The sequence below is a fragment of the Humulus lupulus genome, chromosome 3, assembly GCF_963169125.1.
Source record: "Humulus lupulus chromosome 3, drHumLupu1.1, whole genome shotgun sequence".
In the NCBI taxonomy this organism is placed as follows: domain Eukaryota; kingdom Viridiplantae; phylum Streptophyta; class Magnoliopsida; order Rosales; family Cannabaceae; genus Humulus; species Humulus lupulus.
The window spans coordinates 129,931,701-129,952,636 of NC_084795.1; the positions used below are offsets into that span (position 1 = coordinate 129,931,701).

At 43.0% G+C, this 20,936-nt stretch overlaps 1 non-coding gene and 2 pseudogenes across 1 annotated transcript; 2 read left to right on the forward strand and 1 right to left on the reverse strand.

The window, feature by feature from the left end:
• Positions 1 to 97: 97 nt before the first annotated feature.
• Positions 98 to 168, forward strand: TRNAG-GCC (transfer RNA glycine (anticodon GCC)). Its single transcript has one exon. It is a non-coding gene; the product is annotated as a tRNA-Gly (tRNA).
• A 30-nt stretch (positions 169 to 198) lies between these two features.
• Positions 199 to 1,699, reverse strand: LOC133823148 (ATP synthase subunit beta, chloroplastic-like; annotated as a pseudogene).
• Positions 1,700 to 6,439: 4,740 nt separating this feature from the next.
• LOC133823149 (acetyl-coenzyme A carboxylase carboxyl transferase subunit beta, chloroplastic-like) lies at positions 6,440 to 18,086 on the forward strand (annotated as a pseudogene).
• The last annotated feature ends 2,850 nt before the right edge of the window (positions 18,087 to 20,936 follow it).

A 20,936-nucleotide genomic window follows, 5' to 3' on the forward strand; every position in this document is an offset into this window, starting at 1 on the left:
CATACAAATAAAATATTTATAAATAATAAATAGAGAGTATTTGGCTTTGCTCTGCCAAAATATGATCCATACTTGGGTATCACGAACAAAAACAAGTGCGGATATAGTTGAATGGTAAAATTTCTCTTTGCCAAGGAGAAGACGCGGGTTCGATTCCCGCTATCCGCCCAGGATAATAGGGTTAATGTATTTAATAGGCGCATGATTTGGTAATATTCCAATTTGTCCACTATTAGTCGATAAAATTATTTCTTTCACTTCTGAATTTCAAACAATTCGATTTGGGGTCAGTACACAAAGATTTAAGGTCATTTCTTCAATTTGTTCTCCATTTCTAAGTTCGTAGCCTTCACACTAGCTTCATCAATGTTACCTACCAAATAAAAAGTCTATTCAGGAAGACCATCTAATTCTCCAGAAAGAATCAATTTAAACCCTTTAATTGTTTCTGCTAGACCAACATATTTCCCCAGGGAACCTGTAAATACTTCTGCTACGAAAAAAGGTCGTGACAAGAAACGCTCAATTTTCTGTGCTCTTGCTACGGTTAAGCGATCGTCTTCGGATAATTCGTCCAACCCAAGAATAGCTATAATGTCCTGAAGTTCTTTGTAACGTTGTAAAGTTTCTTTAACTCTTTGCACAGTTTCATAATGTTCTTCACCAACAATCCGAGGTTGGAGCATCGTTGATGTTGAATCTAAAGGATCTACTGCTGGATAGATGACTTTGGCGGCCAATCCCCTTGATAGTACGGTAGTCGCATCTAAATGTGCAAATGTCGTGGCCAGAGCTGGATCGATCAAATCATCTGCAGGTACATAAACTGCTTGAATAGAAGTTATGGATCCCTCTTTGGTAGAAGTAATTCTTTCTTGTAAAGAACCCATTTCAGTACTAAGAGTGGGTTGATAACCCATAGCAGAAGGCATTCTGCCTAATAAGGCGGATACTTCGGATCTTGCTTGGACAAAACGAAAGATATTGTCGATAAATAGAAGTACGTCTTTTTCATTAACATCTCGGAAATACTCCGCCATAGTTAGAGCAGTTAAACCAACTCTCATACGAGCCCCTGGTGGTTCATTCATCTGACCATAGACTAGAGCCACTTTTGATTCGGCAATATTTTGTTCATAAATTACGCCAGATTCTTTCATTTTCATGTAAAGATCATTTCCTTCACGGGTACGTTCACCTACTCCGCCAAATAGGGATACGCCCCCATGAGCTTTGGCAATGTTGTTGATAAATTCCATAATGAGTACTATTTTACCTACTCCAACACCCCGAAGAGTCCTATTTTTCCTCCACGGCTAAGGGGCTAAAAGATCTACTACTTTAATTCCTGTTTCAAAATCGATAATTTTGTATCTAATTGTATAAAGGCAGGTGCAGATCTATGAATAGGAGATGTTGTGCAAGTATTTACCAGACCTAAATTATCAACGGGCTCCCCAAGTACGTTGAAAATTTGTCCTAGTGTCGCTCCGCTGACTGGAACACTTAAAGGAGCTCATGTGTCAATCACGTCCATTCCTCTCATTAGGCCATCTGTAGCACTCATAGCTACAGCTCTAACTCGATTATTTTCTAATAATTGTTGTACTTCACAAGTAACATTAATTTGTTGACCAACAATATCTCGACCCTTAACTACCAAAGCATTGTAAATATTAGGCATTTTCCCCGGCGGAAAAGCTACATCCAGTACTGGACCAATGATTTGATCAATACGCCCCAAGTTTTTTTTTCAAGCGCGGGAACCCCAGGACTAGAAGTAGTAGGATTTATTCTCATAAAAAAAGAAAAAGATGTTGAAATGTTTTGTGAAATTGAAATAAAAAATAAAGGTTCGAGAGCAAAGCAAGTTAAGTTGATCGGTTAATTCAATTAAGAGATGGGTGTTAGCACTTGATTTCGTTGGTAACAAATATTCAACCGAATCCAATTCAATTGTTTAGTTATTTTTTTTATTCAATTTCAACGTATGAATTTTCAAGTTCAACCAAAATCCATTAAACCCCAGTTTCAAATTCAAAATAAAATATCAAGCAGATGAATAAAAATTTTGAGAAAGCCGTGGAATTCGAACCCGAACTCCATTTACGCTTCATTTTTCTATCTCATTGGCTCTTATTGCCTATTTCAACATATTGATGTAGGCTTAGCCTATTATTATTTTAAAAATATTTTATTTTTTATATCTATACCCCTTCTTTCTTTTCATGGACGAAATTCGCCTGTTTTTACATCTAATCTAGGATTTACATATACAACATATATTACTGTCAAGGGCGCTTTCATTATATATTTTGATTCAAAAATAAAGGATACGAGATTAGAAACTTGAAAAAACAAGATAGGGTTGCGCTATATATATGAAAGAGTTTACAATAATGATGTATTTGATGAATCAAATACCACGGTCTAATAACGAACCGTTCGTTCTGATCAGTTGATAATATTGGTTGATAATTTTGTGAAAGATTCCTGTGATAAGGTTTCATTAACTCCTAATTCATGTCGGGTAGACCTTGTTATTGCGAGAATTCTTAATTCATGAGTTGTAGGGAGGGACATATGTCACCACAAACAGAGACTAAAGCGAGTGTTGGATTCAAAGCAGGTGTTAAAGATTATAAATTGACTTATTACACTCCAGACTATGAAACCAAAGATACTGAAATATTGGCAGCATTTTGAGTAACTCCTCAACCTAGAGTTCCCCCTGAAGAAGCTGGGGCTACGGTAGCTGCTGAATCTTCTACTGGTACATGGACAACTGTATGGACTGACGGGCTTACCAGCCTTGATCGCTACAAAGGATGATGCTACCACATCGAGCCCATTGCTGGAGAAGAAAATCAATATATTGCTTATGTAGCTTATCCCTTAGACCTTTTTGAAGAAAGTTCTTGTACGCCCTGATTTTCCCACGGGCTGATTAATGAGCTGAGACACTGCCTAATCATGACTACCACGTGGACATCCCCAAGACCGGAGCTGCCATCATAAGATCCTACCTCCTTAGCTCGAGGTAACCCAAGGGTTCGCCAAGATTTCTTAAGGACTGAGTCTGGACTCTGAAGACCACAGGTCGAGGGAATCATCCAACTCGTGGTACGAGCTAGAGTTGGAGGCTGTGGCCCTTTATAAAGTCAACCACGCAAGGTAAACGTGGATATATCAGACATCACATGTCTGATATACCCCTGACTTCTCGGACACGCAGCAGTAACGTGCGTATTCAGACACCCATGACTGGGTTGGGCCGTGCGGCCCATTATCCCCTTACCTATTGATTTGACCACACTTATGTGTCAGGTTTAGGAATTAATCATGAATGTCCCAGAGTTTACATGATAGGTAAGAAGGTCACGAGATGACCTTCTTACCAACTCTCAGGTGCCTTCTCCTATAAATATGGAGACCCTGGGAGTTATAAGGGGTTGGATTCTATATTGTAAGAAATATCCTGTAAAAGAATACCCTGTATATAGCAATAATACTGACTGGTGGAGTAGAAGGATTTTAACCTTTGAACCACCTAAAAACGTATTTTGTGTCACCATTCCATTTCCAAGATCATTCATCTATTTCGGTTCAACATAAGCACTAATCCCTTTCTCTTTCTTTTCTTAATTACCTGTTGGCGAAGAACCGCGTCAACAGATTGGTGCTTTCATTGAGAGCAAGTTAGATTGGTGCTGTCGCAAACATCCAACCATGGTGACTACTCAATCCAGACACGGTAACGAGACAGAACAACATGATGGGCAGGAGGCTCGTCATGTCGCCATCCCCGACGAACAAATTCCTGAAGTCCAACAGTGGCCAGGAAAACAGCCGGCGGGCCAAGATGACACTGGAAGTTCGGCGCCCTGGCCACCTAATCCAAACCCATGTTATTACACTATGGTGGAGATGGAGAATGCTCAGCTGAGGAGCCAGCTAGCAATATCTAATCAGTAGATCAAAGACGTGCTGGCCTGACTACCCCCTCTCACAACCGACACTAACGTCGGAGAGAGGCAAGGCGAGGCTCCTAAGTCTCGCGGGGGTAATCAGTCCAGGCATAGCTGCTCGGACAGACTTCTGACAGCCAACTCCACTCCTTCATCGCACCATCGAGAGGCAAACTTCGGAGAAATGTCTAGAGCCGAACAACAGCAGTACAGCCGTTCGGTCAGAACTTCAACTCCTAGCTCCCAACCGGCCTCGAGCGCGCCCAGAAGAGCCCGAGGAAATTCCAGAAGGAGAACCGGGGGGGGGCTCGCAGCATCACCCCGTCCCCAACAGTCGTCCTGCGCCTCGTCCTGATCGCCAGGCGCGGGACCCGCAGGTTGGCAGGGCCGAGAGGCCCCCACCTAACCTCATCCGGCCTAACGGAACCAGGATCGCCTCTCCGGTCAGGCATCCTCCCTCTCCAATAGGATATCCATCTCCTCCTCGGCCTGTTCGAGATATTCCGGCCTATGGAAGTAGCAGGAGAGACCCGCCTTCCGTAGGGCCCTCCCGACGAAGTAGGGCGCCGAGGGAAAGCCCACATCCTCACCACCAAATGCTACTGGATCGGCAGTTGCCGGAGCGACCTCTCTGGCGGAGACCTGCGTCAGCATCTAAGTTTGGCACAAAGCCCTCGAGCCACCCAAGGGATTGACCTGCGAGATTTCCTTAACTCTCATAGAGGGGAGCCAGCAGGAGGCGACAACCATGCTCGCTCAGGGGGGGCCCTGTCCGAAGTACGTAACGGCGGGAATGCCCCAAATAACCTATCTCAAGATAGGAGGGGCAATAACCTACCAAATATGTACAATGGATCCGGAGCTGTTGAACAGCCCCGGAATAACCAAGGGAATCAGGACCAAACCCTCGAGCGCCTGGCCCAGATGGAGGAGCTGATGAGGAAGCTCCTGTCGGAGAAAGAGAAAGATGAGTACAATTTGGGGGACGAGATGTAGCTCTTCCCCCCCAGCATAGCAGCAACGGCGTACCCACCTGGTTTCCGTATGCCGCACCTGTCTAAGTTCAATGGAGACGTAGATCCGTCGGATCATCTGGGGATGTTCAACACCCTGATGATGGCCCACAACATTGGCCCCGAGCTGAGGTGTTTAATCTTTCCTTCCACCCTGACTGGACCAGCCAGGCAGTGGTTCAAGCAAGGAAAAATACAATCAATCAGCTCCTGGAAAAATTTCTTGGCTGAATTCAAAAGGGCATTCCGAGCCTCCCAAGCTGCTCGCGTTCAGGCCGACTCTCTGGCTAACGTAAGGCAGCAGCCCGACGAAACTCTGAAGGCTTACCTAAGTAGGTTCGCAAATGTTGCTGCTCGGGCCAGAGACACGGATGACAGCTCCAAGCTTATGGCCATGAGGACTGGAATCCTCGTTGGAGGGGAACTCTGGAAAGATATACAAAGAAAGGGAGTTAGCTCGGTGAACGAATTCCTTAACAGGGCCCAGGAATGGATCAACTTGGAGGAGGCCGAAGCCTCAGCTGCAGGAACCAGCTAGGTCCTTGAGCAACCCGCTAGAGTGGGGACGGAGGTTGTGGCAGTGACCCAAAATGTCACATAGAACAACCAGCTCGGTGGAGGCAAAAGAAAGGGGAATGGCGAGGGCAGCCTGCACGGCCAAAAGAAGAATAAGTCCTTAGACAAGTTTAAGCCCGTCTACGCGACTTATATAGAGCTCACCCAGTCTAGGGAGAATATCTTCCTAGCCAACTCTACTCGCCTCCCCTGGAAGAGGCCCGAGCCGTTGAAGCACCAAAAGGGGAAGAGAGACACCTCCAAGTTTTGCCATTTTCACAACGATGTTGGGCACAATACTGATGATTGTAGGCATTTGAAAGATGAGATCGAGACTCTCATCCGAGCTGGCCCCTTGGCCCAGTACGCGCAGAACAGGGTTCCAGCAAGTCGACCTGCTCCAGAAGTCCCGGCCAGTCAGCCCAGGTCTCGGGTAGATCAGGACGTCCCTCCTCCTGTGATAGGAGGGGAGATATCCACCATCTCTGGAGGTCCGCATATGGCTGGCACGAGCAGGGGTTCCCAGAAGAGGTACGTGAACGAACTCAAGGCGCATAATGGAGTAGAGTTCATCCCGGAGCTGTGCTTGCCAAAGTAGCAACGATTGGAGAAGCAACCGATCATTTTTATAGAAGAAGATGCAGACCATGTCCAGTTCCCTCATAGCGACCCTCTGGTCGTAGCAGTTCAGCTCGCTAATCAGAGGGTTAGGAGGGTGCTGATCAATAATGGGAGCTCGGTCAACCTTCTATTCCGGTCCACGCTGGAGAAGATGGGTTTGACTGTCGCCGAGCTGAAGGCGACCTCCAAGATGCTGTATGGTTTTTCGGGAGAAGGATCGACGGCTATAGGGACTATCGAGCTAGTGATCACCCTAGGAGAAGGACCTCGGACAGTCTCCAAACTTCTCGAGTTCGTGGTCATCGACTGCTCCGCTGCATACAATGCAATTTTGGGACGACCTACACTCATAGCCTTTGAGGCCGTCACTTCCATTCGCCACCTCGCAATGAAATTCCCTACTTCCACGGGAATATCCACTGTCCGTGGCGATCAGCTCGCTGCTAGGGAATGCTACAGCATTTCCATGAAGGGAAAGTCGAAACCCGAGCAGCTGGCAACGGCCATCCAAAGTGGTGAAGAGGAATCTCAGGAACCCTTAACTGATCCTGAGATTGAAAAACCTCAAAGCGCCGAAGGGGAAAATATCGTCTTAAGTGAGGATATTGACCCCCGAATAGGCGAGGACAGGTTTGAGCTCCAGGCTATTGAGGAGCTCGAAGAAGTGAGCATCGACCCGCAGAACCCTTCACGGATGGTCAAGCTCAGGAAAAACCTCTACAGCAAGAGGAAGGCAGAGCTGACTAGATTTCTACAGGACAACCTGGATGTGTTTGCGTGGTCGCACGAGGACATGGTGGGAATCAGCCTCAGTGTCATCATGCACACCCTTCATCTGGATAAAAGTGTTCCTTCAAAGGCCCAGAAGCAGAGACGCCTAGGAACAACCCAGGCTGAAGCCTTAGAGGAAGAAGTAGCCCGGCTCAAGAAATGCGGCTTTATCCGTGAAGCCAAGTTTCCGATTTGGGTCGCCAACCCCGTGCTGGTCCCGAAACCTAACAGGAAGTGGCAGACCTGCATCGACTTCTCCGACCTGAATAAAGCCTGCCCTAAGGATTGTTTTCCATTGCCAAGGATTGACCAATTGGTGGATGCCACAGTGGGGCACGTGCTCATGTCCTTATGGATGCGTACTCGGGCTACAATCAGATCGCCATGAATCCGGCGGACCAGGAGCACACCAGCTTCATGACCCCGACTAACATTTAGTGTTACAAGGTCATGCCCTTCGGGCTGAAGAACGCCGGTCCTGCGTATCAAAGGTTAGTAAACAGAATGTTCGCAAACCAGATCGGGAAGAACATGGAAGTGTACGTTGATGACATGCTAGTCAAGTCAAAGACTGCCGATAACCATGTTTCTGACCTGGAAGAATGCTTCAAGATACTACGAGAGTATGGCATGTGGCTTAATCCACAGAAGTGCACTTTTGGAGTCGCATCGGGAAAATTCCTGGGTTTCATCGTCAATACCCGAGGAATCGAGGCAAACCCCGACAAGATCAGATCATTGCTAGAGCTTCCCTCACCCAGGTCGCGCAAAGATGTCCAAGGCCTGACAGGAAGGGTGGCAGCCCTCAATCGGTTTATTTCAAAATCCACCGATAAGTGCTTGCCATTCTACAACCTGCTCCGAGGAAATAAGAAGTTCGAATGGACAGAAGAGTGCGAAAGCGCTTTCCTCGACCTGAAGGCACATCTGGCCGAGCCACCCGTACTATCCAAACCAAAAGCAGGAGAGCCTCTTTTTCTCTACCTGGCTGTCACGGAGGATGCAGCCAGTGCCGTATTAGTCTGGGAAGAAGATCGGATTCAGAAGCCAGTCTACTACATCAGCAAGAGACTTCTCAGAGCTGAATCCCGGTACCCGTTGATGGAGAAATTGGCATTCTGCCTTATCACGGCCTCGCGAAATCTCAGGCCGTACTTCCAGTCCCACTCAATACACGTCATGACCGATCAGCCTTTAAGGCAGGTTTTGCAAAAACCTGAAGCATCGGGACGTCTGTTAAAGTGGGTCGTCGAACTCAGTCAGTTCGAGATTTTTTACACTCTGCGAACTGCTATAAAAAGTCAAGCCCTGGCCGATTTTGTAGCAGAGTGCACAGGATTCCGGGAGGATCCTGCAGAAGACTCACCCCAAGTCACCTCGTCCCAGGAGTCGTGGAGGATCTTCGTGGATGGTTCATCCAAAGAGAACGGCTCCGGAGCTGGAATCATTTTGTTATCCCCTGAGGGACATAGATTCCACTCGACGCTGAGATTCGGATTCAAGGCCTCCAACAACGAGGTCGAGTACGAAGCTTTGTTGGTCGGGCTAAGGATAGCCCAGGAGCTGAAGGCGAGCTCCGTCCAGTGCTTCGGTGACTCCCAGCTCATGGTAAACCAGGTTCTGGGCGAATATCAAGTACGAGGACCCAAGATGGCTGCCTACCTAGCAAAGGTAAAAGTTGAGTTATCCGCATTCGGGCGAGGCTTGATCGAGCAGATACCTCGGGAGAAAAACGCCAACGCGGACGCTCTCGCCAAGCTCGCCACCTCCGGGGAGACGGAGACCTTGGGGTTGGTGCCGATAGAATTTTTTGAAAAAACCAAGTATAGAAGAAGTCAGGACGGAGGTCGAGATGATCGACGCCAGGCCGACCTGGATGACCCCCATCCTTGAGTATCTCGTCGAGGGAAAACTACCTGAAGGTCGTAATGATGCGCGGCGAGTTCTGTATCAAGATCCCAGGTATACTATAGTAGATGGGGTGTTATACCGATGTGGGCACTCCCTACCTCTCCTACGATGTGTTCTTCCAGACGAAGCAAAGGCCATTCTGCAGGAAGTGCATGAGGGTTTTTGCGGAGATCACACTGGGGGGCAAAGCTTGGCCTTGAAGATCCTGAGGCAAGGATATTACTGGCCTACTCTGTCCAAGGACTCGATCTCATAGGTGAAGAAGTGTGACAAGTGTCAGCGATTCGCCACAGTTGCCCAAGCTCCCCCAGTCGAGCTGAAGATTATCTCGTCCCCATGGCCGTTTGCGGTTTGGGGGATCGACTTGGTTGGTGCCCTCCCTACTGGAAAGGGCGGGGTCCGTTACGCCGTGGTGGCCATCGACTACTTTACGAAGTGGGCTGAGGCAGAACCTTTGCAATGATAACTTCCAAAAAAGTCCTTGACTTCGTGGTAAAGAGCATTATGTGCCGATTCGGGCTGCCCAAGAAGATTGTTTCCGACAATGGGACTCAGTTCGACAGCGACCTGTTCACCGAGTTTTGTGAGAGGAATGGAATTGTGAAAAGTTTCTCCTCCGTGGCCTATCCTCAGGCGAATGGCCAGGTCGAGGCTGTCAACAAGATGTTAAAGGCGAGCCTCAATAAGAGACTAGACGAAGCGAAGGGGGTCTGGCCAGAACAGCTCCCCCAGGTTCTCTGGGCATACCGGACCTCGCATCGGACTCCTACGAGTCATATCCCTTTCTCCCTGACCTTCGGGAGTGAGGCAGTCCTCCCTGTGGAGATTAGGGTACTTTCGTATAGGGTCCAGTCATACGACCAGGATCGCAACCACGAGCTACTTTGCACTTCCTTAGACTTGATTGATGAAAGACGAGAAGATTCGCAACTCCAGCTCGCCCATTATCAACAGAAGATCACTCGCTATTTCAACTCAAAAGTCAAGAAGCGCGCCTTTAGCGTTGGCGACCTGGTCCTCAGAAGAGTTTTCTTAGCCGGGAAGGATCCCAAAGATGGAGTATTGGGACCGAACTGGGAAGGACCATATCAAGTCATCGAGGTCATCAAAGAGGGAACTTATAAATTAGCTCGGCTTGATGGAGGGGCAGTCCCACGGACTTGGAACGCCATCCATTTGAAGAGATATTACCAATGATTTCCTTGTAAGGCCTTAAAGGCCATTTTCTATGTATTACGCAATGAGAATTAACTTTTCGTTTATGATTGTACATATTTACGAGTGTAATCTTAAGTAACGACGAAAGACCCTTTCCCAGTTACTTGGGGGGCATATGGTGCCTGGATATAACCAGGTCGCCTTAAAAGGCTTAGAAGTTAATTTAAATTGATTGATCGTTGTTCTTCTTAAAGAGCACGAGATATTGATGAAAATTAACGCGAACTAAGCTGTACCCTGGATACAACCAGGTCATAAAACTTAGAAGTTAATTTAAATCTATTGATTATTGTTCTTCCTAAAGAGCACGAGATATTGATAAAAATTAACACGAACAAAGTTTTCAAATTAAGTTCCTGGATATAACCAGGTCATAAAACTTAGAAGTTAATTTAAATCTATTGATCGTTGTTATTCCTAAAGAGCACGAGATATTGATAAAAATTAACACGAACTAAGTTTTCAAATTAAGTTCCTGGATATAACCAGGTCATAAAACTTGGAGGTTAATTTGAATCGATTGATTGTTGTTCTTCTTAAAGAGCACGAGATATTGATAAAAATTAACGCGAACTAAGTTTTTTCAAAATAGTAACTAAAGTGCGCAAAGACAAGGAAATAAGTCAATCAAAAATAAAATTGATAATTGAATTGTCTCGAGGTGGAAACACCTCGTGCAAAAGTTACACAAAAAAATAAATATAAAGGAGGGGGAGCAAAAAAGGAAGGCCCTAAGCTCCGCCAGGCTGCCCCGTTGAGGTCGCCCTCTCGCCCTCCTGCTCAGCTGCGCAAGAGGCTTCCCCGGCCTCGGAAGGTGCCTCTTTCTCGAGGCGACCTTTAAACCCTTCCAGCAAGGGCTCCCAGACGTCCGCTGTTAAGAAGGAGAAATCGCCGTCCGGATTGTAGGCCCAGCAGTTATAGAGCATGTCCTCCAGGGCGATGCCGGAGGCTACCTGCTCGGCTTCCAGGGCGGTTTTGGCCCCGGCCTTCGCTGTATCCAGCTTCGTCCGCACAGCGGCAAGGGCAGCCTTGGCCTCCTCGGCCCCAGCCTTCGCGGCGTCTAGCTCCGCCCGCGCAGCGGCAAAGGCGGCCTTGGTTGCCTCGACCTCCTGAAGCTTGGGACGGGCTTCTTCCAGCTCGGCCTGCGTGGCCGCCAGGGCATCCTTAACCACCTGATGCTCGCCCCGCATATCTTCGAGCTTGGCCTTGGTCCTGGCTATGCTCCGATGGAGGGCAACGACGCTCTGCGAAAATGGAGAGGCAACTACCTTAGAAAAAAAAAAGATAAAGGAAAAACAGGGCAAGGCATGATAATTAAAAACCATAAAGGGTAAGGTCAGCTTATCGTTAGGGCCATGCCCAGTGAAGATTCCAGCACGCCCACCAGGCTCCTTATTTCGATGGCCCTGAGCTCCTTCTCGTTGAACTTGTAAATGTGGCTGACGGCGTAGTTCGCCGTCCGTACACCATCCCCCGGAAGGCCTCTGGAATCTTCTCCAGTTCCTGGGGGTCAACCGGGATGCGCACCTTGGAGGTTGAACTTGCTGGAGTCCCGAGCTCCACCCCTGTGTCCCGGACGAAGGTCGGAGCTCGCGGAGGAGGTGGGGGCATGCTACTCCCTCCTGCAGCAAGAGGAATAGTTCCCACGACCTGAGCGACTGGGGGCTGCTCTTTCTCCTTGCAGGAGACTTGGATGAGGTCCCAGCACCTTTCTTCAGCATCCGGAGCTTCTTCATTTTGGGCCTAGAGGCCCCAGCTGAGGAGTTCCCCCCAATGAGCGCAGCCCGCAGACTTTGTTCCCCGGACTGAGACATCTCTTCTGTCAAAACAAAGATATGGTTAGTACAGAAGTTAGCAGTCATACAAAAACAAAGGAAAGAAAAGAAAAAATGCAAAATTCAAGTATGTTTATGTACTAAAGGGGAATCCTACCCCCCGAGCTAGAGGAAGAGTCTATGGTTATGACCATCGGCCCCAGAGCTTCTTTGGGGGAATCTAAGACAATCACTTCTCGAGCTGGCGCGGGTTTTGGATCTGAGGCCGGCTTAGGACTAGACTCTTCTACATATTGCCTAAGTCCTGGAGCTACGGTACCCCTCCGGAGTGATGGACATGACCGAAGGTTGGTCCCATACTCCTCAAATAGGATCGACCTAAAGGCTAGGGTGTTATCTACGACTACGGTACCCCTAGGGCGGCTATCTTGGTAATCCAGCACGAGCTGGTCGACACAGTGGAGCAGGGTTGTATCCAGGTCCGGATCACGTCAGTGGCGTTGGACGATCTGTTTGGGATTATACCTAGCTAGCCGGGGGTCAGAAGTAGCCCTATCTAAATTCCTAAACATATAAGGGTTACCTTGGCCAGAAGGACCCGCGGCTGCTCCGGAACGGATCCTCTCCTCATCCGTTATTGGGGCGACCTCCAGCGCCCGTTTCCTCGTCCTCATGAGGGGCACTTCGTCCTCCTCGTCCTCCACATCTTTATCCCCCGCGACCTCCTCCACAATGATAGGCCTGGTGTCGCGAGCTGGGGGAAGCGCCCGGAGCCTCCTTAGGTTCAGAGTCTGACCAGGGAAGATCCGCTTACAGGCCACCATCGTCTCGTCTGTCATGAGCAGACGGTAATCCTTTTCACTGGGGGGCAAGCCTGCCAGTGTCTCGTACTGGGCCCCGAGGGTCACAGATTTCTCTGTCCTCGCGAAGATAGCTGTAGAATTAATCTAAGTCAGAAAGGGATACAGGAGGCGCTAAATGGTACTTAACTTACGAGAAAAGGTTGAAAAGCACTTACGAGGACGATTGAAGTAGTGGAGCTCGCAGTTTTGGAACCCCGTCGACATAAAGAATTGATCTTTGAAGTCATTGGGGTGGCTGGGCAGCTCGATGACCGCAGCCGTGTTGGGGAACCAGGTTAAGTAATAAAACCCGTCACCTCACCCCCGCTGCTCCGGGCTAGCCTTGAGGCAGAAGAAGTACAGGACGTCCGCAGGAGTGGGGACCTCCCACTCCTGTTTGAGGAACAAGTATCTCAATCCTGCCAACAAACGATAAGAGTTGGGGGGGAGCTAGAATGGGGCCAACCTCACATAATTGAGGAAGTCAGCGAAATACTGATCCAACGGGAGGAAGGCCCCCGCCTTGAAGTGCTCGTCACTCCAGGATGAGAACGCCTCATCAAGCGGCGCACAGCTCCGCTCGCCTTCTAAAGGAGGAGGGGCAACCACGGATCCTCTCCCCAGCTCAATGTTATGGGAGAGGAATATTTTGTTGACCCTCGCCTAGTCAGTGATCTTTGAAACGATCCTCTCCGCCTCAAAGAACGCGTCAGGAGCCACCTCGAGCTCCTGTTCCACTGCTGGCCCGAAGTTAGGGATCGGGGATTCAGCCATCACCTCCTTTCCTTTGTCTTGTCGGGAGGAAGAGCTGCCTACAGGTTTCTTGGGAGCATTTTTCTTGGGTCCCATCTGATCGCCTAGCGAACAAAAAGAAGAAATTTGAGAAGAAGGCGACTTAAAAATGGAGAAAAATCGGTTTCCTTGACACGAGCTGAGGTAAGCCCAGCCCGTGGAGAGTGAGACTACGCGGTTCTATGAACACGCGCCTGTGCTCCCAACAGATCCCCGATTACTCGGAATTCGTGTGTTAGGAGGGCCAGGTTAGAATTTTGCCTTGGAGGGAAAGTTCCAATAGGCAAGAAAGGCAAAACCGCCTGTGAAGCGTGTCCCCTAAGCTACCCGGTTTTGCACCCAAAATACTGGATATTTTGAAATAATATCCCAAAAATCCTACCCAGAAATTTTCCCCAGAAAATGCATCCTGTAAACCATGCTCCTAAACGATTTTCTACTACAAACAATACCCTAACCTAAAAGGCTTTCACCCTTCATGCCCACAAAAAACCAGCAAACCCTTGCATGTGGCTACAGTAAATATTTACCTAAGCTACAGTGAAAAATAATTTCAACACATGCACGGTCAGAAGACTTACTGAGTGTTCTGGTTGAGAAGATGATGAAGGAATCGCTTGGGTTGGGGCTTCGTCGAAGTAGTTGATTCCAAAGCCTCGAAGGAGCCCTTGCACCTGAGTTTCTGGAACGCTGAAGATGGTAACCGGACAGAGAAAAAGGGGGGATTTTTGAGAGCAAGAAGAAGAGAAAATTCTGGAAAATTTCAAATAAGCGGGTGGCCCATGCATAAGGTGGCCACCCCTTTTATGTACATGAAGGGCCACGTGGGGAGGACCGTTCGATTTCCCTGATGTGGGATCCAAGGCCCTCCACTCGAAAGGCGAAACGACGGCTGGGCATAGGCTAGGCCATTAAATGCGGTTCTCGGAAGACGTACCGTCACCAACCACGATGTTCCATGTATTCGACGCCTGCGTAGAATGTGGAATATGAAGAGTTCATGGGGAAGCCGAAAAGCCCCTACTGTGGCCCTACACAACATCGTGTACCACGAGCAGAGACTTGGGGGGCAGATGTACGCCCTGATTTTCCCACGGGCTGATTAACGAGCTGAGACACGGCCTAATCATGACTACCACGTGGACATCCCCAAGACCGGAGCTGCCATCATAAGATCCTACCTCCTTAGCTCGAGGTAACCCAAGGGTTCGCCAAGATTGCTTAAGGACTGAGTCTGGACTCTGAAGACCACAGGTCGAGGGAATCATCCAGCTCGTGGTACGAGCTAGAGTTGGAGGCTGTGACCCTTTATAAAGTCAACCATGCAAGGTAAATGTGGATATATCAGACATCATGTGTCTGATATACCCCTGACTTCTCAGACACGCAGCAGGAACGTGCGTATTCAGACACCCACAACTGGGTTGGGCCGTGCGGCCCATTATCCCCTTACCTATTGATTTGACCACACTTATGTGTCAGGTTTAGGAATTAATCATGAATGTCCCAGAGTTTACATGATAGGTAAGAAGGTCACGGGATGACCTTCTTACCAACTCTCAGGTGCCTTCTCCTATAAATATGGAGACCCTGGGAGTTATAAGGGGTTGGATTCTATATTGTAAGAAATATCCTGTAAAAGAATACCCAATATATAGCAATAATACTGACTGGTGGAGTAGAAGAATTTTAACCTTTGAACCACCTAAAAATGTATTTTGTGTCACCATTCCATTTCCAAGATCATTCATCTATTTCGGTTCAACATAAGCACTAATCCCTTTCTCTTTCTTTTCTTAATTACCTGTTGGCGAAGAACTGCGTCAACAGTTCTGTTACTAACATGTTTACTTCCATTGTGGGTAATGTATTTAGGTTCAAAGCCCTGCGCGCTCTATGTCTGGAAGATTTGAGAATCCCTCCTTCTTATACTAAAACTTTCCAAGGTCCGCCTCATGGGATCCAAGTTGAGAGAGATAAATTGAACAAGTATGGCCGCCCTCTATCAGGATGTAATATTAAACCTAAATTAGGGTTATCCACTAAGAATTACGGTAGAGCAGTTTATGAATGTCTTCGTGGTGGACTTGATTTTACCAAAGATGATGAGAACGTGAATTCCCAACCATTTATGCGTTGGAGAGACCGTTTCTTATTTTGTGCAGAAGCAATTTATAAATCACAGGCAGAAACAGGGGAAATCAAAGGACATCACTTGAATGCAACTACAGGTACATGTGAAGAAATGATCAAAAGGGTTGTATTTGCGAGAGAATTGGGAGTTCCTATCGTAATGCATGATTACTTAACAGGAGGATTCACTGCAAATTCTTTTTTATTTATATTATTTTATTTCTATGTATATCCTGCGGTTTCAGATCATGGATCGAGTCGAATATCACAACTTCTTCTACCCATCTTATATATTGTCCTTTTCGTTTTTTGTTGTAATAGAAACTGTTTAGTAGGCGAGATTTTACGAAAAAGTTCTTCAGATTTATAGGAGGGAACCATTTTTTCTTTTTTTCAATGTGAATTTGACACAGGATGGGGAACCAACTATTTCAAATTAATTATTTATAATTGAAAAGGGGGTTTCATCCTATTTTAACATATATAGCAAAACGATACTACGGGTTCTCAAAAAAGAAAAAAAAATTCAGTACCCCACTTCATCAAATGACTATTCATCTATTGTATTTTCATGTAAATAGGGGCAAGAAAGTTCTATGAAGAAGGGACGATTTGATTCAATGTTTTTTAGCGTGGTATTAGAATACAGGTGTGGGTTAAGTAAATCGATAAATAGTCTTAGTGATCCTATTGAAAATACGAGTGTAAATGAAGATCAAATTCGAAATTATATGGATAAAGACATCCCTAGTGGGAGTGATAGTGACAATTATAATTACAGTAATGTTGATCATTTAATCGACGTCAGGTACATTCAGAATTTCATACCTGATGACACTTTTTTAGTTATGGATAGTAATAGGGATAGTTACTCTATATATTTTGATATTGAAAATCAAATTTTTGAGATTGACAACAACCCTTATTTTCTAAGTGAACCAGAAAATTATTTTTATAGTTATCAGAATTCTAGTTATCGGAATAATGTATCGAAGACTGATGTTCCTCGCTATGATCATTACGTATATGATACAAAATATAGTTGGAATAATCACATTACTAGTTGCATTGAAAATTATCTTCGTTATCAAATATGTGTTGATAGTTACATTTTAACTAGTAGTGACAATTACAATGACAGTTACATTTATAGTTATATTTGTAGCGAAAGAGGAAATAGTAATGAAAGCGATAGTTCCTCTATAAGAACTAGTAAAAGTAATAGCGATTTAACTATCAGAGAAAGTTCTAATGATTTAGACATAACTAAAAAATATAGACATGTGTGGGTTCAATGTGAAAATTGTTATGGATTAAATTATAAGAAATCTTTGAAATAAAAAATCAATATTTGTGAACATTGTGGATGTCATTTGAAAATGAATAGTTCAGATAGAATCGAGCTTTTGATTGATCCAGGTACTTGGGATCCTATGGATGAAGACATGGTTTCTCTAGATCCTATTGAATTTCATTCGGAGGAGGAACCTTATAAAGAGCGTGTTAATTCTTATCAAAGAAAGACAGGATTAATTGAGGCTATTCAAACAGGTACAGGTCAACTAAATGGTATTCCCGTAGCAATTGGGGTTATGAATTTTCAATTTATGGGAGGTAGTATGGGATCTGTAGTGGGCGAGAAAATAACACGTTTGATCGAGTATGCTACCAATCAAAATTTACCATTCATTCTAGTGTGTGCTTCCGGAGGAGCGCGCATGCAAGAAGGAAGTTTGAGCTTGATGCAAATGGCTAAAATATCTTCTGCTTTATATGATTATCAATCAAATAAAAAGTTATTCTATGTAGCAATCCTTACGTCTCCTACTACGGGTGGGGTGACAACTAGTTTTGGTATGTTGGGAGATATCATTATTGCAGAACCCAATGCCTACATTGTATTTGTGGGTAAAAGAGTAATTGAACAAACATTGAATAAGACAGTACCGGAGGGTTCACAAGTGTCTAAATATTTATTCCATAAGGGCTTATTCAATCTAATTGTACCACGTAATCTTTTAAAAGGAGTTCTGGGTGAGTTATTTCAGCTCCATGCTTTCTCTCCTTTGAATTCAATCAAGTAGAAATTTATAAGCCTTAATTTAATAAACTCCACATTTTTTTTATTTGTTTGATGGTGAAAAAATAGTGATTTCGTTTCATAGTATAGGAATCAAAGTCAAAACACGAAGAATGGATTTCTCTTTGGTAACATAAGATTTAATTCGAGAAAGAATCATGCGGATATTTTTTTATTGATATTCCTGATCGAGATTCCTAATCAGGAATCATGAAATCTCCATCAAACAAAATAAACAGAGTGAATTCTTTCTCCTTTTTCCGTGAAATTAAGCAAGAAAGTCCCGCATCTTTCTATATCCCCCCACAACCCTGGTTTTACTAAAAATCCCTTGTGTTGGATCATATTATTATTATAACGAATTTTTCGTTAATTTGGAAGAATTTTTTTCTTTAATTTTATTAAATGAAAATTTCATTCTAAAAATTAGAAAATAAAAAAAAATATTTAATTTTGAATAGACTAATAATAAGAATTACTAAAATCAACAACGAAGGAAATAATAAATCAAAGTGGATTATCATACATATATTATATGTATAAACATGTAACAAGATGAATAAGCTCATTTATTATATACTTAATATTATCTAGTTTATATATTATTTAATATTCTCTATAGATTAATATATTCTATATATTACTCTCTCTACTTCTTATTATATTTTAATATATATCTACATAATAGACTCTTATCTTCTATACTTTCTAGTATTCGATATACTAAATACTCACTTAAGTATTAAGTATAATTATAATAGTATAATTATATATGAAGGATAAGATATCTTTATAACAAGTTAAAATCTTAATATAATAACAAATATACCAATAAATAACAGGTACAAATATTAAATCGAGGTACCTATTCTATGACAACTATCAGCAACTTACCCGCTATTTTTGTTCCTTTAGTGGGCTTAGTATTTTCGGCTCGTGAACCTATTAATGAGGGTAGTATAATATATTTTCTCAGAATTGATTGGATTACTAACACAAGAATTCTAATTATTTGAAAAACTACAATGCTATCCCAGGCTTCCGCTCTTTCTATATGTTATTTTTTTTTTCTCTTCGTTTTTTTTAATCCTTTCGTTTTCCCTTTTTTCTCTATAATCGGAAATCTGAAATTTTGTGTTTTTCCATAACAAATTTTTCATTTTTTTTTCACCGGCGAGGAAAAAGAAAATAAAAATCTTTGTCTATTATGTCCAAAAAGGGGGGAATGGCCATTCGCTTGAAAGGATTTCCAAATGAGCGTTTTACGCCTTTGGGCGCGCATCGAGCCTGTGATTATGTCTCGACGAAAATCTGATTGTTGTGAAAAACGTATTAAAGAAATTACCTTTGGTTCCTCATAATCATCGTTATTACTAATATTTTTAGTAATCTCTTGTGGATTATTGGATGTATTACTAGAAATATTGGGATTTCTTAGGTCATGATTAAAAATCACTACACGTTTGCATTTTCTTGAACGAATTTCAGGATTTTGTCCTAACATTTCTTCATTTGGGTCGTCTGCGTGTTCAAAATTGTTTATTAATTTGTATGACCAGCGAGGAACTTTTTTTCTGATATCTTTTAGTCCAATAGATTCGTTTTGAATTGCTTTATTGTTAGGATCATTTAGAACTTTATCAAATAGAAATTTTTTATTTTTTTTGTCCTTCTGAATTAATTCTCACCTGTTTCTGTTTAGTAAGTAAATATTTTTTTTTTAAATTCAAACTTGATTTTAGTGTAAATTCATTAATTAAGTGTAAGAAAAAAAGAGTTTCTTTTTACAATGATTTTTTATCAATTTTTTCTAATTTATATTTTTTTGTTCAAATTCTAAATAATTTATAATAAGAAGGAGACTGTGAATTTTATTTATCCAACCCCTTTCTATGTCATTTTTTTTTGGAAATTTCATTTTGGATTGAATGTGAAAACAATTTTTTAATTTGTCCACGGTAGGCTTCATTTAAAAAAGGATCATATATTTTCGGTAAGTATTTTTTTTTTTTTGTATTATCATTGTACAATCTAGTTCTTTTTTCGAGTCCATCCAGAATAAGGGATTTACTATTTTAAGTTTTCTCTAGAGTCTTGGCTCTATTTAAAAATTTGTTGCTTAGATTTTTTCTTTTTTCTTCATTATTATAGCTCCAATGATTATATAATTCGTTGGAAGAGGGGGTCTCTGTTTATCAACACGACTCTCTAACTATCATTATTTGTAAGTTCAAATTCTTATCATGAATCTCTAGTCATAATCATTCATTTAATCTAAATTAGATGATTCGATCTTTAACCACCATCTTGTGTTGATACCAAAAGTCATTATTAAGCCTATAGTCGTCATAGTTTATTAAGGTAAAAATATTTTATAGCGAAGGTATGTTTATATGATTACCATATTATATATATTTATCATAAAAAAATGTATATGTGAGTTATTATTTTACCATTGTGATAGTATTAGATGGTTTAATGTCTTGTTATCGTAAATATGATGATATTCATATGTATGTGTTCTTACTATCTCATATAATTAATATTGATTTCTCTATAGTATTTATTTTATAATTATTTACAAATGATTACATCAGAATTTGTAAAGTTCTATGTCTATGGCATAATGAAATTTTTTTTTATAGATCCTTGAGATAAGGTCTTCCATATATCCTGAAGATTATACAAAAATGATATTATTCATTAAGACATATAAAAGAAACATAATTGCTAAAGAGTTGTGATATTTTAGCAAAATTCCTTGAAGTGAATATTTCACATATTTGTCAATTATATGAAATTTATGAAGACAATTAAAAAAAACATTGAAATGTATTGTGATTGATTCAGTTGGTGACTGATTTTTTTTAAGTCCCAAAAGTTTTAAGAAAATTGCATCAAAACATTAAAATATGAAATGATGATAAACAAGATTGAAAAAAAATATGAAGAGAATACACTAATTTAGGTGTAACTACCTTTGATATTGACTTGGATGTGTGTTTATCGTACAATAAAGAAGTTAACATGTATATCAATTTTGTTGAACATTTAAATATTATTCCCTGAAGAGTATGATAGAAAGTAAATTTCATTTTAAAGAGTATTGATATTATTAGTCATGATATTATATATGCAATATTTCTTACCAGAAGCAAGTATGGTCTTTTCAATATTATTCCTTGAGGTGAATGATTCATTACTTATGTCAATTATTCATTGCACATTCCTAGAAGTGAATATCTAAGTATTAGTGT